The 10,107-nt window shown below is 41.1% G+C and overlaps 1 pseudogene; it reads right to left on the bottom strand.

The window, feature by feature from the left end:
* Positions 1 to 295: 295 nt before the first annotated feature.
* Positions 296 to 511, bottom strand: LOC113930262 (annotated as a pseudogene).
* Positions 512 to 10,107: the final 9,596 nt, after the last annotated feature.

Genomic DNA, 10,107 nt, shown 5'->3' with positions numbered 1-10,107 from the left:
GGCTTAGTTATTAATTCTCACCCATGTGCTAAGATTTTTCATATATCTCTGTGTCTTTTCATGTATCTCTAATCCTCTGGAATTACCTTTACCTTCTTGTCTTTATCAGAAAACTTACTTCTCAGGGCACCACTCAAATGGGGGTAGAGCCTTCCTTCAGTCATACCTACAGGAAAAATCCGTGTAAATAACACTGTCAATAAGAATAGCAATAGCTGCCATTTATTAAGCACTTTTTTCTCGTCACTTAACAGAGAAAGCTTTATTCGTCTACCCATTCCAGAGGAAGGCAGGCTCACTTTAGTAAGCTGTCATCTTGGGCTTCTGCCAGTTCTCTCTCAAGCTGTTTCTGCTCATCATGCTTCTTTTTCTCCTCGGCTGCTATCTTCTTTTCCTCGTCCACCCAAAATTTCATATAATTGTAGCACTTGGCTTTGTAGGCCACACTGAGGTACAGGGTAGGGTTGTGGCTGAGCTTGATGAATGGAGAGACTTACACCAGCAGCACCATCTTGCCTGTAACTTCTATTAAGCATTTGCTATATGCCAACCTCTAATCCTGACTACAGCACTCTGAAGTAAATCCTGACATTGTCCTTTTTGAAAATGTATAGTGAGATTTAAGACTAAGAGAAGATGTGTAACTTGCCCAAGGTCAGACAGCTAAAAATAGCTGAGCTACAGTTCAAACCCAGGTTGGTCTGAGTCTTAACCGTCTATGCTTAGTATTGATTTTCTCTCTTAATATAATGGTATATTTCTCTGCCTCTCTTTACCACTAGCCTGTGCCCTCCTTCAATGCAAGCACCGTATCTTATTACTTCTGCATTTTCAACACCTGAGCACAATACCTAACACACGGTAGGCAGTCATAATATAATGTTATACACTCATAATAATAATGTTGGCTGACTAAACAGATGAGTGAATGTGTGCACCAGACAGAGGTGTGGCTTGGAGCAGATGTCGGTCCGGGGCTGAGGAAGATTACAGAACACCAGCTTGTGTGGCAGAATACTGAAAAAGTCCAGTCAGATACTTCATCCAAGATTTGTAAATTCTGAAATCCAGCCCAGGTCACAATACTTGCTCTAGTGGTAGTCTTGCATTCAGAATTTTACCTCAGCCCTTCAGAGGTGAAAGAATACATCTGGTCCTTTAACCATTTGAAGAAGATAAATTTCATATTTCCAATCTGTCACAGGGTTTATGTGATTTAAGAGAAATGTGACCTCAAAGTTAATCCTCATCTTGGTTTAGAATTTCAAGTCAACTAAATTTGAAGTGCCTTAACATATTCCATGGGGGCCAGAAACCCTGAAAAGCATTCTGTTTCTTATCGCCTAAATGTTGAGGGTATTATCATTCTAACTTTAAATTTCAGGATGAATTTAATGCCTCTGAAAGCATGGGATTAAGAGGCCTGGGGCAGCACAAATGTATTGGGTACATTTGGCCTCCCTCCGCTCCTGAGTAAAGGGTATGTATGTGCTTTTACCTTTCTGAATATGTCAAACATGGTGAGATTTGAGCCATGTAATTGATGCTAGCTAGAAAGACCTTGGGTGCTTTGGTTGTTGCCTTATAGTGACCTGTGCCTGTATCTTTGTGCTCAGAGATTTAAGAGATTAAGGGTGGTCTGGATCAGTGAAGAGGTCAGACAGGAGAGGATTGGGCCAAACTGCAGTGTCTGAATTTGGCAGCACGGTATGTCCACACATACTTGCATTCTACCAGACTTTCTGGATGTGAACTCTGGAAATCACCATATACTTCACAGAGTCATAGCATGTCATAGCTGGAAAGGACTGTCCAGACTCATCATGGCTGGATGGAGAAACTGAGGACCAGAAAGGGGAAAGGATTTATCCAAGGTCTTAGAGATAGTACATGCTACATCTAGAACCCTGGTCCCTGATACCTCAATCTGTTGTCCTTTCTACTACTCTAAGTTATCTCCTTGGAGAAAGAACAAGTCAGAGAAAATGTATCTCCTATCTAAGTGAGGGGCACCAGCATTTACTGCCTCTTTCTTTCACTGAATCTTCCTGGCTAAACACTATCTGAAATGATCCCATAATCTGCATATCTGCTCTTGTCCTAGAGCCTGTTTGTACCTGTCCTAGAGCCTCTTGTACTACAAGAGAAAATCTCAGGGCAAATTGATAGCCCTTAATCTCAGCCTGGGTCTTTGATACTTCTTGGCCATCATTTTTGCTTGTCATTTCTTTCAGTGATTCTCCCCAAATCTTCCTAGTCTCTGAAAGTCCCTTACTCAGCCTCCAGCAGATAATGTTCATCAAGAGTTAAAGCCATCAGATGTGAGTTTACCCAGCTACTATTCTTCCACCTATACTACATTTCACCTACACCCAATCTTTCTTTTTCCTTCCATTTTCAGTGGAAGGTGTATGTTTTTTCCCCCTCCCATTCAAGTCCATTCTGTTATCCTGATTCTTGGTCCCACTGTGAATTGGCTCTTCTTCTGGGACCAGTTAGCTACTCTTTATTCTATGTCTTCATGCTCCCTGTCTCTAATTTCCCCACAGTCTATCTATCTATCATCTATCTATCTGTCTTCCTATTCATCTCTTTGTCTACACACATATGTACCTATATTCAAATAATTCTCTTTGAAAGGAAAACAAAAATTCCCATGAACTTAAATTTCCTTGTAATAATCACCTATTTTCCCTTTTCCTTTTCAAGCCATGCCTCTTGGAAGAACATTCTATACTTGCTTTCTCCACCTCATTCGCCTCATTGCAATGTAATTCAGCTGCTCTTCTCACCACACCATCTCCCCCACCCTACCACCAACTCAAAAGTCTTTTTGCCAAGGTGGCCAGTGATCTCCAAGTTGAAAAATACAACAGATAACTCTTTATTTCTAACTCATTGGATCTCTCTGCTATATTTGAAATTGATTCCCACTCCCTCCTTCTTTTAAAATACTTTATTTCAGGGGCAACTTGGCGGCTCAGTTGGTTAAGCGTCTGCCTTCAGCTCAGGTCATGATCCCAGATTCCTGGGATGGAGCCCCACATTGGGCTCCCTGCTCAGCGGGGAGCCTGCTTCTCCCTTTCTCCCTCTCTCTCTGCTGCTCCCCCTGCTTGTTCTCTCTCTCTCTCTCTCTGTAAAATAAATAAATAAAATCTTTTAAAAAAGACAAAATGAAAAAAATAAAAATGAAAAAAATAAAATGCTTTATTTCCTGGGCTTCCATGATACTAGTTTGTTTTTTTCCCTCTGTCTCTCTGGCCACTCCTTTTCAGTTTTCTTTACTAGTTTCTTTTCTTTTTCCTTAAACACTGGTGGGATTCAAGTGTCCCTCCTTGGCCCAATGTTTTTCTCTTTTTAAATTCTTCTCTTGAATCATATCATCATATCCCATGGTTTCAACTACAACTTCATGGCAATGACATCTGAAATAGGATAGTCCCCTCTCCTGAGCTCCAGATCCAAATTTATGACTGCATGTCTCCAGTATCTTAGTCCAAATGTGACCCTAACTGAACTCATTATCCACTACTCATTTCAGCACATTGTATCACCTATTTAGGCACCTAATAATGCAACCTGACAATGATTCTACACACTCCTTCCCTTTCTTCACTGCCCTTTCCTTCTCCACCCGTCATCAATCACCAAGTACTCCCGATTTTACCTATTAAACATTTTTCAAGGCTTTTTCTCACTATCCAAACTATTCTCTGCCCTAGTTCAGGCACCCAGTATCTTTTTTAAAATTAATTAATTAATTTTTTTTAGAATTTTATTTTATTATGTTATGTTAGTCACTATACAGTACATCATTAGTTTTTGATGTATTGTTCCATGATTCATTGTTTGCATATAACACCCAGTGCTCCATGCAATAGGTGCCCTCCTTAGTACCCATCACCGGGCTAACACATCCCCCCACCCCCTCCCCTCTAGAACCCTCAGTTTGTTTCTCAGAATCCATAGTCTCTCATGGTTCATTTCCCCCTCCGATTTCCCCCTCTTCATTTTTCCCTTCCTACTATCTTCTTTTTTTTTTTTTAACATATAATCTATTATTTGTTTCAGAGGTACAGATCTGTGATTCATCAGTCTTACACAATTCACAGCGCTCACCATAGCACATACCCTCCCCAGTGTCCATCACCCAGCCCCCCATCCCCCCACCCCCCTCCCCTCCAGCAACCCTCAGTTTGTTTCCTGATATTAAGAGTCTCTTATGGTTTGTCTCCCTCTCTGGTTTTATCTTGTTTCATTTTTTCCTCCCTTCCCCTATGATCCTCTGTCTTGTTTCTCAAATTCCTCATATCAGTGAGATCATATGATACTTGTCTTTCTCTGATTGACTTATTTCACTTAGCATAATACCCTCTAGTTCCATCCATGTCATTGCAAATGGCAAGATCTCATTTTTTGGTGGTTGCATAATATTCCAGTGTGTGTGTGTGTGTGTGTGTGTGTGTGTGTGTCTTTATATACCACATCTTCTTTATCCAGTCATCTGTTGATGGACATCTTGGCTCTTTCTATAGTTTGGCTATTGTGGACATGGCTGCTATAAACATTGGGGTGCACGTACCCCTGCGGATCACTATATTTGTATCTTTGGGGTAAATACCCAGTAGTGCCAATTGCTGGGCCATAGGGTAGCTCTATTTTCAACTTTTTGAGGAACCTCCGTACTGTTTTCCAGAGTGGCTGCACCAGCTTGCATTCCCACCAACAGTGTAGGAGGGTTCCCCTTTCTCCGCATCCCTGCCAACATCTGTCGTTTCCTGACTTGTTAATTTTAGCCATTCTGACTAGGCACCCGGTACCTCTTGTTTGGACTCCTGCAACTGCCTCTGAATAGCTCTTCTCACTTTAGGTGCTCAGGATGATCTTTCTAAAACAAATTGACCATTAGACCTCCATATTTAAAACTTCCAATGCTTACTCATCATCTATAGAATAAAGGTCAATTCTTACCATGATTTACAAGGTTCTTCATGATTTGATCCCTACGTGACTCTTAAGCATTATTTCCTACCATTTCTCACTTCTGGACAGTCTACTACTATTAAACTACATATCATTCTCTATAAATACTCTGCTGACTTAGACGTACTGTACTTTTCTTTCCCACCTTTCTTCATCTATTTTTACAACATACTGTCAGCAATAATTTCCTCTAGGAGACTCCAGGCTAGGCTATGTGCCTCCCTTCAAAATTCCCATTACATTTATGCACACTTTTAGCATAGTATATGTCACATTTTACTAAAATTTTCTGCTTATTTGTCTTCTCTGTTAGATGGTAAGTTCCATATGGGCTGGGCTTACATCTTTTCTATCTTTGCAGTTCTATGTTTGGCACATAATGAGCACTCAGTAAATATTTGTAAACGATTTAATCATATTAATCACTCGGCAGACCTCTTAGATACTCCATTTTATTAATCCTTCCACATCTAATCATTCACCAACTTCTAGAATATCTCTCCAACCTGTTTTTTTCCCTTCCATCACTACTGCTACTGCCTTACTTCTGGACTTTATATTTTCTTGCTTGTACTATTTCCCCCTCCTATTTATCATCCACACTGTAGCCAGACTAACTTTTCCTACTTACAGATTTAACCATGTCATTCCTTTGCTTAATACTGTTTGATAGTTTATCATTTCCTTTAGGGCAAAGAACAAACACCTTAGTCTGGCTTTCAGTGATGCCCCTTTTAAACTTCTCCAGCTTCATCTCTTGCCATCCCTCCCACCACCGCCATACACTCATACACCTCTACACCCCATTCATATGAAAAATGTTTTAAGTTCCCTAATCATATGAATCTATTTCATGCCACTGTGGTTTTTCATATACAGCTCCTTCTGCTTAAAAAGATTTCCCTTACCCCTTGTCCCCAGGAAAAATACCTACTCATTTGAAGTATTTAAGACTGGTTAACTACTAACAATGCCTGCATGGTGCAGATGCTCAACGACTTTTGTTCAGTGAATAAATATGTGAATAAATATAGGTGGTATTTCAGTCTAGGTATCATATAAAGACAAGAGGAGAAAATAATTTGGAGGATAATAAGCATGGCATTTGGGAAGTCTATGAGACCACGGGAAATAATTTCTCTGGTCTGAGAGAGTTTTGGAGAGGACACTAAGGTAAAGAGATCATTCCGGAATCTGACAAGTGATCTGTTTCAGCAGTCATACACTGCTGGTGGACTAAAAGGAAGTAAGCTTTACATTGTAATGCCATTCCTCCCCTCCATACATACACATCCCATTTCTTTCTTCCTCAGTGGTAAGCACTCCTCAGATAGCTCAAGGAAAGGGACTTACTGTGAATTAGGTTAATCAACTTGCTTTTCTAACATTTAGTAAGCAAGCTACACTGAGGAAATATGATTTTTAATATAGGAGTAGAGTAGTACCAGTGCTATGTGTTGAATCTTGGCATGGGAACCAAGGCATGAGTATCTCAATGGTCTTTGGATGGGGCAAGAGGGCATATAAAAGCACAGAAAGATTGAGTAAAGGGAGGGAAGGCTGAGAGGGAGATAATGGTACATGAAAATAAATTATAAGCAGAGTTATGAACTTAAGTCTAAGTTAGATTGAGCAAACATACTTAACAGGGAAAATGAAAAGGTTTTCAAAACTCAAACTTTGTACAAAACAGAGCAGACAAGAGGAAGAAAGAGAAAAGCCAGAAAAGAGGTCTCCCAAATGGCCATTTAGTCAGGACAGAAATAGTTTAATGTTGACACAAGCCTGGTGTCTGGTGTATTCATTTTTCTATTGCTGCTGTAACAAATTACCAACAAATTAGTGGTTCTTAAAACATTACAAATTATTATTTATACTTAAACTTTGAGATGTCGAAAGTCCAAACTTGGTCTCACTGGGTTAAAATTGAGGTGTTGGCAGGCCTGCATTCCTTCTGGAAGTTCTAGGGAAGAATCCATTTTCTTGCCTTTCCAGGCATTTTCTTGACAGCTTCTAGCAGCTGTCTATATTCCTTGATTCATGGCCCTCTTCCTCCATTTTCAAAGTCAGCAATATTGGGCCAAGTCCTTCTCATGCTGTCGTCTTCCTGGTTCCCTCTCTTCTATCACCCTTTTCTACTTATAAGGACCCATGAGGTTAGGTTGGGCCCATCTGGGTAATCTATCTCAAGGTTAGCTGACTAGCAACCTTTCCATCTTTGACCTTCATTCCCCTTTGCCATGTAACCTAACATATTCACAAGTTCTGGGGTTTGGGAAATGGACATCTCTGGGGAGAAGACTCATTGTTCTATATCTAGCCTGCCCAGTGCAACATGAGGATATGAAGATGAACTATGATCGGGGAGCAAAAAGAGAGAGAGGCTGGGCAGAGGCTCCCAACATTCCTTGGACCTGGCCTTGAGGCATCTGTTAAACACTAGGTAGATAAAACTGCTGGATGGAATATTGAGGCCAGCAACCTATGTGCTTGCTCGGAGAGTGTAGGTGGATGGATAGTTGAGGTTCAGCTAGTCTCAGCATTATATCCCTCTAGAGCCAGGGATCTGATAGATCCCCTGAGGCCCTCCCACATCCTGGCAGGGGTGGTAATGCCATCACCATCCCCTGAGACCCCAAAGTTTTATTTGTCTCCTCTTTAAATGAAAAAAATAAAAAACAGTGTTAGAAGAAAACATCTGACCAAATGATGTGTGGAATTGCTATGGCTGCTCCTGCTGACTGCAGTCTCCAAGGGACAGTTGAGCTAAGCTCAAGAGGAAGACAGAACCTGTGCAGAAAATCTTTTACCAGATTGATTTTGCATTGAGTATATTGCATATTCTGCCAGCCATAATTAAGCAGGGTCCATTGTGCCCACTCTGATAGTCATTTTCATATTCATTAAAAAAGTCTTTTATAAATCAGCACAGACATAGAGGATGGCAGTTTGAGTGAGGACAGAAACATAGAATTGCCTGACCCATATGAAGTCTTAGGGCAAAGGGACACCCCACTTGTTAGGTTTACTTTTAGTTCCAGCATTTTGAAATGCATTGCCATATTAATCAGAACCTGAAATGCTAAATTATGCTCAGAAGGAGCACATTACGGGATCAAAGATGAAGGAAGATTGCCACTAACAAAGATGACCTTTTAAAAGTAAACAAAACAAAAGAAAAAGGACAAAACCTGTCATCTGAATTAACTAGTACATCAGAAACACTGGAACCTGTATAGGTAACTCATATAGCTTGTCTACATCAGTTGGGGTTTGGTCAGAGAGGCAGAACCACTATGAGTGATAAAAGAAAAGGGATTTACTATAGGAATTTGGCATTATGCTACTGTAGGATCTCGCTAAGCAGTCTATGTAAGGCTGCTGCTTCTGCATCTGTTGTTGGGTATGAAGTCATCAGGGCGGGCAACCAGGGAGAAAAGATGAGCATGAAGTAGGGAGAGCAGGGACAAACTGGAACCCATGAGGATAAACTGGAATATATGACAATGAAGGAGAGTCACCAAGGACAAACTCCAAGCTACAAAAGCAAATAAACTTGTGAAGAAGACAAACTGGAATGCCTGAAGACAATTTGGAAACTGCGTCTTGCTCTCACCATCACAAACTTCAGTGATGTGAATGACCTACAGGATCTTCATGACATGAACCTATTATCACACTTCATTATCTGTAAAATGAGTCCCTTGGTCAGAAGCAATGCTGTGTGGAAAATCATGGAGAAGAAGACACCGATAGTGGTTTTTGCAGAAGTGCTGCAGATAGGAATGGTAAATCCATGTACAGAGCAAGTGTCTATTCCGGTGAGAATATGCCCTTTCCCTCAATGCAAGTAGTCCAGTGCAATTGTTTTACCACCTGGAAGCTGGCTGATACCTCTGGGAAATGGTGCCATATTAGGGCTCACCGTTGATCTCTACTTTTGACAGGTTGGGCACTCAGCAATATCTGTAGCTGATAAATCTTGGTGGGTAGAAGTCCATGTTGCTTGGCCAACGCATAATCTCCAGTCCTGTCACTAGCTACTTTGTTCATGAATACACTGGGCGATGACAAGATTAGCTGGGAAAATAGGCTGGCTATCTGACTTCTACAGAACAGGTGAACTTATCCATCTGATTATTAACATACCCCTGTGCTGAGGTCACTCTGTGACATTCATGTGGAACACAAATATCTTCATACCCTGCCCATTCAGAAAAGGACCATCCATATATTTCTTCCCAGATCTCCTTGTCACCATTTTTCTAAATATTTTTCCAAGTCCCTGAACATCCAGCCAAACCATTAGCCAAGCTCATGAATCAATATAGATTTGTGCTTCCAGCCATCTCTCCTTTTAGGCACAATGAACAACCAGGAGCACTGATCACAGTTTTGCCTACTGGAAGGATTTCTCTTCACAACTTTTTTCCAGGGGCAGCCAGAGTGAGACTAGAGTGGTACATCTGTCAACTTTTGGGTGGTGCCTACATAGTGTAAACTGAGCTTGAGTTTGTTCCTCTTCAGATAAGGTCATAGGTAACTCCCCAGGAGATCGTAGGTGTGGGTTGGGAGAGAGACGATAAAGTAGCAGTAATAAGAGTGATGGGCTTCTGGGCCACTTGCTCATACAACTTACTTGTACTTCCAGGATTTGTTTGAGTCTGAACTAATATATACCTTCCACCTGATGATAGACTGCTGCTGTGCAGGACCAACTTTGTGTCCTAGTGGGTCAAATAATACCCAATTTACAAGAGGCAACTAAGGTCTCATGGTAACTTGGAGGTCTCCACTGAGGCACAACAGTAAGCTGTTTGTCAAAAGGAGAATGCCTGCAGAGAATGGCATTTTTCTACTCCCAAATCATAAAGGCATATGCTGTGATTCACCAACAGGGGCCTGACAGAAGCTCCACGCAGCTTCTCTGTTTGCTCCTGACACTTCAAGCACCATTAGATTTGTTGGGTAATATAGCCTAAGTGGTTGAGCAGCTTGCATAGTAGGCATGTGAACCTGATGTAGAGCCTCCTCTTGTTCTGAGCCCACATAAAACTGGCAGTTTTTGGGTTACTCAGTAGATGGATTAGACCCAAATGAGGACCAAAATGAAAACCCAAATGC

This window comes from Zalophus californianus, chromosome X (assembly GCF_009762305.2).
Source record: "Zalophus californianus isolate mZalCal1 chromosome X, mZalCal1.pri.v2, whole genome shotgun sequence".
Taxonomy (NCBI): Eukaryota; Metazoa; Chordata; class Mammalia; order Carnivora; family Otariidae; genus Zalophus; species Zalophus californianus.
This window is presented reverse-complemented; position numbering and strand designations above follow the sequence as displayed.